This window comes from Oncorhynchus clarkii, chromosome 6, assembly GCF_045791955.1.
Source record: "Oncorhynchus clarkii lewisi isolate Uvic-CL-2024 chromosome 6, UVic_Ocla_1.0, whole genome shotgun sequence".
Taxonomy (NCBI): Eukaryota; Metazoa; Chordata; class Actinopteri; order Salmoniformes; family Salmonidae; genus Oncorhynchus; species Oncorhynchus clarkii.
The window spans coordinates 51,229,841-51,238,940 of record NC_092152.1 but is presented as its reverse complement, the minus strand read 5'-3'; positions in this window follow the sequence as shown (position 1 = coordinate 51,238,940).

Genomic DNA, 9,100 nt, shown 5'->3' with positions numbered 1-9,100 from the left:
GTGGATTATTCTAGTCATTCATATAAATTCCATCAACACATCCACCCTTAATAATACACACTGATACCTCATTTACTATATGGAAATATAAATGGTATCCAAGAATAATTCAAACCAATACATGTATGTACATTCGATATTCATCAATGACTGTTATAGGCCTATCCGATCATAATGCTTCCTGTTAGGATTTTTGTTATAATCTCCATAAAAATACAGTCTTAACCCTCAAAAACAGTCTCATCCAACATGGGCTCCTCGTAGTTAAAAGAAATGGAGCTCCTAGGCTTGGAGGCCCGTATTCGTCATCACCTGGGCGGAGCTCGAAATCGGTCTGTACCTCACCACCTGTTGCGTCATTGACCTCTCCAGAGTCCTGGTGAGCAAACCTTTCACACAGGGGACCAAACAACATCCACACAATACCAAAACACTCATACAGGTGAAAGTTGCCCACAACACAGTGATTATGACATTTTTCAATTTCCCAAACACACTATTAAACCAATTTGCTAGAGCATTATCTAACCCAGAGTTCTCTGCCAATTCGCGAGCTAATGTGGTTAACCAAGCCAGGGCCTTGGTCACTGATCCGTCTGGAGTTGTGTTATCGGGGATGAAAGTACAACATTCTGCTCCGAACCTCATGCACCCCCCACCCTTTTCAGCCAGTAACATATCCAAGGCTATTCAATTCTGACATCCCATCAACCTAGTTGCAGCTGTTACCACCAGAAGATGCATGATTCCAATCCAGAACTCATCAGGTACCCCCCTTTGTACTCCAAAGCTATCAATGTAAACTATCGTCAAAAGATCCTGACGGAGTACTCCTTCTCTCTCTTCTACCTGGCCTAGGTCTTTGTGTTTGATAAGGGTGAAAGGCATTCCTAACTGCACTAGTGCACAACTACCGGTCCAATTGGTAGGCCGGTTAGGCCACAGCCTCACACCTCCACAAACCACCAGACATCCGCTCTAGGCCTTTTTATCTTACTAATGTCCTCGGAACTCAACCCTCCAGTCAGGTCCCTCATTGCCTTGTCTGTGGTAACATTCTCTGTCCTATTGCATGTTCTTACTTCCCCTAAGTCCCATCCGTGTGTGATGTAGGGAGCCATACAATAATAATGTCCTCCTGCAAAAGGGGGAAATCTGGATGTAACGGGAACATGGGGATATAGATAATGCAGATCAATGCAACTGTCATTGTCTTGATTCCCTGCCTTCATGAACAGCTTTACCATACAGGCCATTCCTCTGGGTGTAACAATTCCATTAAATGGAAAGGGAATGGTTGTCAACTGAGGTTTTGCTGTGGCGCAGGCATAACATTGTTCTTTCGCTACTGATCTGGCTGTATACTGAATCCATTCTAACCATAGGTTAGAATCGCCATGACCAGTTTCCACCTCAATCACTTTCTTAACTTATTTGGGGTAGGGGGCAGTATTGGGTAGATTGGATGAAAAATGTGCCCAAATTAAGCTGCCTGCTACTCAACCGTAAAAGCTAGGATATGCATATAATTGTTCATTTGGATAGAAAACACTCCGAAGTTTCTAAAACTGTTTGAATGATGTCTGTGAGTATAACAGAACAGAACTCATATGGCAGGCAAAAACCTTAAATCCAACCAGGGAGTGGGAAATCTGAGGTTTGTAGTTTTTCAACTCATCCCCAATTGAAAATACAGTGGGACATTAGTTATCTTTCACTTCCCAAGGCTTCCACTAGATGTCAAAAGTATGTAGAACCTGTTTTGAGGATTCCACTCTAAAGGAGGGGCTTATAAGAGCTCTTTGAGTGAGTGGTCTGGCAGAGTGCCACAAACTCGGTCTGGCGCGCTCACGTGAAAGGTAGCTACGTTCCACTTCTTTTGTACAGACAAAGGAATTGTCCGGTTGGAACATTAATGAAGTTTTATGTTAAAAACATCCTAAAGATTGATTCCATACTTAGTTTGGCATGTTTCTACGGGCTGTCACGGAACTTTTTGAACTTTTTGTCTGACGTTCGGCGCAACCTGAACGCGCTTTTGGATTTGTTTACCACAAGCCCTAACAAAAGAAGATATTTGGTCATAACTGATGGACATTGTCGAACAAATCAAACATTTATGGTGGAGCTGGGATTCCTGGGAGTGCATTCTGAAGAAGATCATCAAAGGTAAGTGAATATTTAAAATGCTATTTCTGAGTAATGTTGACTACCCAATATGGCGGGAATCTTTTGGCTGCTTTGTTGTCTAAAGACTGTACTCAGATTATTGCATGGTTTGGGTTCTCCGTAAAGTGTTTTTGAAATCTGACACAGCGGTTGCATTAAGGAGAAGTTTATCTAAAGTTCCATGTTAATAGTCCTATCTTTATCAATGTTTATTATAAGTATTTCTATAAATTGATGTGGCTCTCTGCACAATCACCGCATGTTTTAGAACTATTGCACGTAACGCTCCAATATAAACTCAGATTCTTTTATATAAATATGAACTTTATCAAACAAAACATACATGTATTGTGTAACATGAAGTCCTATGAGTGTCATCTGATGAAGATCATCAAAGGTTAGAGATTAATTTGATCTCTATTTCTGCTTTTTGTGACTCCTCTCTTTGGCTGGAAAAATGGCTGTGTTTTTCTGTGCTTGGTGGTGACCTAACATAATCGTTTGTGGTGCTTTCGCTGTTTATCCTTTTTGAAATCAGACACTGTGGCTGGATTAACGAAATGTTATATTTAAAATGGTGTAATATACTTGAGGAATTTAAAATATGAGATTTTTGTTGTTTTGAATTTGGTACCAAATTCACTGACTGTTGCGGCGGGGTTCCGCTAGCAGAACCCCAGTCCTGGACAGGTTAAGATCTTTCGTCTGCACCATCCGCACCGGCCCTTGGCTCTGGACAACTCTGCTGTCAGTATCTGTTTTGTCAGGGGCTCTGCTTGTATTCTTGCTGACTATATAGCTCTCACCTGCCCTAACTTCTACCCGGAATGGGTACTATGGTGTCAACCGAAACCTGATCAAAAACCAACATACCATAACCCTATATCCTCCTTCTTTACGTTTTCAATAGTAATTTGTACCTTTATGCAATTCTTCTCTCGCTCCGGATTGCAGTCAAAAACCCTCACCTTCACTATACTCCACCTCCTTCCATACTGGGTAAGTAGATTAATATAGCCCTCTCTCTCTGTGTGGGCTATGACCTGCTTCCATGAACTACACGGGGACCTGCACAGATATCTTCCATAATGGCTCATAGTCCTAGACTGCAAGGAGTCAGAGACCCCATTTGGTCTACATAGAACTCCACTGAGACATCCTTCCCGATCTCCACTCTCACTTCCTGTTTACCCAGATCATGTGATCTCATATTGTTGGTTAATACAAAATCCTCCTTGTCTAACTATGGGTCAAGTTACCACCACCTGCATTCTCAGGATGGGTCATGGTGTATTTAGGAATATTGCTCCCACAATAAGACAGCTCAGACCAATCAACACACCTGTAAAGCCCCACCCTTTCCCGGAAAACATATCCTCAGCTAGAGGCCAGCCCACATTTTCACTTCTATGAATGCACACAGGGAGGATAGGGTGGGGTCAGGGAATCTTTGTTAGAGAGGTAACTCCCGGACCCTATTGGTATTCGGTTCTTCTCCTAACTCTGTGATTGTTCAACAGTGTCAGTGCGTCTTACCCTCCTGTGATGTGTGATATGAAACCAGGTGGCTCTTTCAGCTATTCTCACCGCGAAGACTGTCACCAGGTGTACTTGGTATGGCCCATCTCAACGGGGCTGTTTCCTGTCTATTCTCCTCAGGGACTGGATTGAGTGAATCACCTTCTCCTGTAATTCACATGTAGAGCATAAAATCTTGGACATACGGTTTTGGTTAACAAACAGTCTTCTCATGTGTTCTGCCTGTATATTTTCAACGTCTATGTTTACTTGTTCTGGTTCCTAACTCTGTCATTCTATTTGTTCTATCTGATTAGCTAGAATGTCATCCATATTTAAATAAATAGATCCTAGTAAACCAACTCTATCTTGACCTAATATTTTAGCTTAACATTTTTTTATTAGTTTATTATCCAATTGGCCACAGTGTTGTCATGACTGTCCTGACCAGGTCAGGTTACAGGAGACCACAACCATACAGATTATCTCTCAACCCCAACAGAGGAGGAGTGATTTAGGGGTCTGAAGATGTGAGGGTTTTATGACCCCTCACGCCCCTGGTAAATCTCAGGCCACAGACAAATTCATTTGTCCTGTTACTATGGACAACCAGCCTCAGAACATTAAACATGAAATAAAGGGACTTTGGAACAATGGTTTCCGTCAGCCACAATGGTGGTCATGACTATAGATGGAATATGAAAATGTCATTTTTGTTTTGTTATTAAAGGTTAATAGATGACGTTATTACGAAAACATTGTAATGTGAAGAGTTTTCCTAGTATATGTTTGATGTTTATACATTGTACATTGTATGGAAAATATCCAAATCAAAGAGAATGTTTTGGGGAAGATGAAATGTTAAGTTAGTTGTCTAAAATTGGATTTGAATAAAATCTAGACCTTGCCTCATTAACTTGGTACGCCCAGAGAATTAACCTAAAGGCGGTTACACCCACTTCTGACCCAAGGGTATAAAACCTATGAGTATAGAATTAACAGGAAGACTACATGACCCGAGCCGCAGCCAAGGTCTAAAAAGTCAACGAACCCAGAACGCAACACAAGTTTGAAGACAAATAAATAATTTTCTACCCAAGCTACGGATGAGTAGCTGTGTCTAAGCGGGTGAATTCAAGCCAAACCACCTAGCCTCCATCTCCCATCGAATCGTGGTATATAAAGGGTTTCATTCCTATGCTGTGAGCTCTGAGCTACAGAGCTGTCTGTCCTCAGAAGACCCCTTCCAGAGCAAAGGGTGAGGGAACAGACTCCTAAGCCAAAAGGACACTGACATCGGGAGGACGATCAGAGAGGTGCGCCGGAGTAGTGCGTCATCGAGCATCCTGAACAGTCCATGCAGAAAATCCTCGGAGATCATCCCCACGTAATTACATCATTATATTCTGACCCATAAGAGAGGCAGTTTGGGGCAAGGCTAGGGTTAGAATAGCATAGCTGACAATTTCACCCAAATGTATATTTCTCTCGTACTTTCTTTTTTCTCTCTCTTTGAAATCCCCATTTTTGGGTAACATGCGCCATAGTGTGTTGGCCCATTATACTAAGTTCTAATCAATAGCCTATATAGTAATTTGTCTATGTGTGTCTTTTATCATCATTTTAGCTTTTTAGTAAATAAATATTCAACTAAGATTAGTGTGGTACGAACTCATTGGTGAGACCCTAGTCTGTGCAGATTCACGGGCTATACGACGTTCAGAACGAGATTGGTAGAGGTAACTGGTTAATTAGCGGCTGTTGTAAAATCGTTATTCTGATATTCTTTGAGTTAATTTGGGAAATAGAAACTTAATAAAAACTCGTTTTCCCATGGTGCCCCAGGTTAATGAGTTAATAATTGCTTGATTCAGTTAATCACGCAATTGGAAACTTGTAATCATTCGATGAACAACAGTCGTCACATTAACTAACACAACGTCACGACAGTGTCGTATCCTAGGCCCCGTCCTATCCTAGGCCTACCTATCCCCACTTTTATACCTGGCTCCGCCCAAGTATCAACATTGCCGCATATCTAAACGATGACTTAGGTAAGAGTTGTTTACCATTATGTTGTAGGAGTGCCCCTTTCATTCTCTACATGTTCAATTCTCCCCGGGGCATTCCGTCATGGCCATCATTGACCATTCTCTGTCAAGTGTCTTATCTACTTTAATAGCTATCTGTGCTGCTCTGTATGGTCTTAGATGTCTATGTACTTGTCTAAGGCACTAGTCAATGCTATTATTTCGGGGCAATGTTTACATGTTTAACACCATAGTTCCTGAAACCAACTAAGCTGTCATTCCCCTTTTGTCTCCACTCAGTAACTGTTATCTACCCATTCTGTGTCACTCCTATCTTGCTCATTTCCTTGACCCCTTCCCCACCTTCTCCTCTCTGCTCCCAAACCTTCAAGGTCTCCGCAGTGCGGGGAGGGCTCCTCCGTCTGCCCTTTCTCCTATCTGTCTGGCGCTCTTTCTCATAACAGTCAGTATCAAATATGGGTTGTTTCCAAATCTCGACTAAGTGTCTCGCTGTTTGGCATTATCTGAACTCATGGATTTTAGAAAAAACATGTCTATGGTAGTAATCTGTAAGTCTACCATTATCCCAGGGCTTTGTCTCTTCTTTCTTCTCATTGGTTCAAATTACAACTATGTCAATAAAACTCGTTCATAATTATCAATTACCTTAAAATCAGTATCACAAATTACCTTAAATTCATCATCCAAATGGCCCTCCCATGAAGCTGATCAGACCACAACGGAAAGCCATGATAGAGGTCAAAGGTCATACCACCCTTTTAGAGTCGGGTTCCATACTATATTAGACAAATTAAAGAAAAACCATCAAACATGTTTTCTACATGTTGTATCCCAGGTTGCCAGAACATTCCCTTTATCTAAAGAATTCACATGTTTTAATTAAAACTCAGTAAATAAAACTTCCAATATTTCAAATGTGAGTGTACCCCTTTAAGATATCGTGTCTCTGGGAAACTGGAAATCTCCTTAAACCCAAAGGCTAAAAGCAAACAAAACATTTCCAGGCCTCTTCAATTTTGGTATAAACATGCCTCACTTGCTCCCTTCAAGATTACAGCCCCGGAAAACATTTCCACAGAAATACAATGAAGCACTTCTTTTCCCAGAAAAAACGCTTTGTCAGACTACCCCGATTCAGAAATCCAAATGTTGACTACAAACAAAACTTAATAATAATGATAATTCCATTGTGCTCCCTCCAATCATTAGTTTCAAACCAAAAATCAATAACCAGAAACCATCACAAAACTTTTACGATTCAACTATTCAGACCTGAATCTCTTACAGCTAAATATAGCCCATTGAGCGCTACTAACTGTCCTCTTCTTACCAGTGGACAAAAATATAACCTCCCCTCCAACAACGTTCTACCTTACTGCCATCGTACGATTAAACCAAACTTTACAACTGGCCCTTCTTTCGGCTTCACTTTTATGAATTGTTCCAGCCTGAAAAGTAACATGTAAATCGCCAAGATTTATAACCTACACCCGTCAATCCATAAGAATAAAAACACATTTCGATGGGCACAACTCTATCGTAATTATCTCTCCTTAATTATTTAAAATTCATTAGCTTCAGGTAACTAACTGTCTCTTCTATGATTCAGCATTTTAAATACGACTCCATTCCCAATACGTTATTCCAGCGGACAATTTAGGGAAGACCACGCATTCCATAAAAATCACCCTGCTATTATTTAGAATGGATTGGTCTTTCAATTTAACCTAAACAAGATATTAAAATGTTCAGTTTATATCCTAAACAAACACTAACTGACCGCATCTCTCCCGGCAAAACATATCAGTATTTGAATTACAATCAGAAATTATTTTAGTCTATCGGTGCCAAGGCTGAGATACAAACCCGAGTCTCCCGCATGGCTGAACCACCATCACTATTGCAATGACGGAGCAACCCCGCAAACAACCCTATTATTATATTTGTCTGTAATCACAAACTCCGGCACGCACTACCGAAACCATTCCCAGAAAATAGCCCTAATTTAAAGGTCCAAGCGTCTCCCCATCGAGGATTCTCATTAATCTCGCTCTCCTTGTCTCTTCCTTTCTTATTCTCTCCCGATTGTCACGCCTGTCCTTCCCCTTTGTTGAATTACGACTTCGGTGGTTGTGTCCTACCTGGACACAATGTTTCAGGGAGCCTTACACTCCCGGGTGAAATGTCCTGTCTCATTGCAATTGAAACAAATCAAATCAAATTTTATTTGTCACATACACATGGTTAGCAGATGTTAATGCGAGTGTAGCGAAATGCTTGTGCTTCTAGTTCCGACAATGCAGTAATAACCAACGAGTAATCTAGCTAACAATTCCAAAACTACTACCTTATACACACAAGTGTAAAGGGATAAAGAATATGTACATAAAGATATATGAATGAGTGATGGTACAGAGCGGCATAGGCAAGATGCAGTAGATGGTATCGAGTACAGTATATACATATGAGTATGTAAACAAAGTGGCATAGTTTAAAGTGGCTAGTGATACATGTATTACATAAAGATGCAGTAGGTGATATAGAGTACAATATATACGTATACATATGAGATAAATAATGTAGGGTATGTAAACATTATATTAAGTAGCATTGTTTAAAGTGGCTAGTGATATATTTTACATCAATTCCCATTATTAAAGTGGCTGGAGTTGAGTCAGTGTGTTGGCAGCAGCCACTCAATGTTAGTGGTGGCTGTTTAACAGTCTGATGGCCTTGAGATAGAAGCTGTTTTTCAGTCTCTCGGTCCCAGCTTTGATGCACCTGTACTGACCTCGCCTTCTGGATGATAGCGGGGTGAACAGGCAGTGGCTCGGGTGGTTGTTGTCCTTGATGATCTTTATGGCCTTCCTGTGACATCGGGTGGTGTAGGTGTCCTGGAGGGCAGGTAGTTTGCCCCCTGGTGATGCGTTGTGCAGACCTCACTACCCTCTGGAGAGCCTTACGGTTGTGGGCGGAGCAGTTGCCGTACCAGGCAGTGATACAGCCGGACAGGATGCTCTCGATTGTGCATCTGTAGAAGTTTGTGAGTGCTTTTGGTGACAAGCCAAATTTCTTCAGCCTCCTGAGGTTGAAGAGGCGCTGCTGCGCCTTCTTCACAATGCTGTCTGCGTGGGTGGACCAATTCAGTTTGTCTGTGATGTGTACGCCGAGGAACTTAAAACTTACTTCCCTCTCCACTACTGTTCCATCGATGTGGATAGGGGGGTGTTCCCTCTGCTGTTTCCTGAAGTCCACAATCATCTCCTTAGTTTTGTTGATGTTGAGTGTGAGGTTATTTTCCTGACACCACACTCCGAGGGCCCTCACCTCCTCCCTGTAGGCCGTCTCGTCGTTGTTGGTAA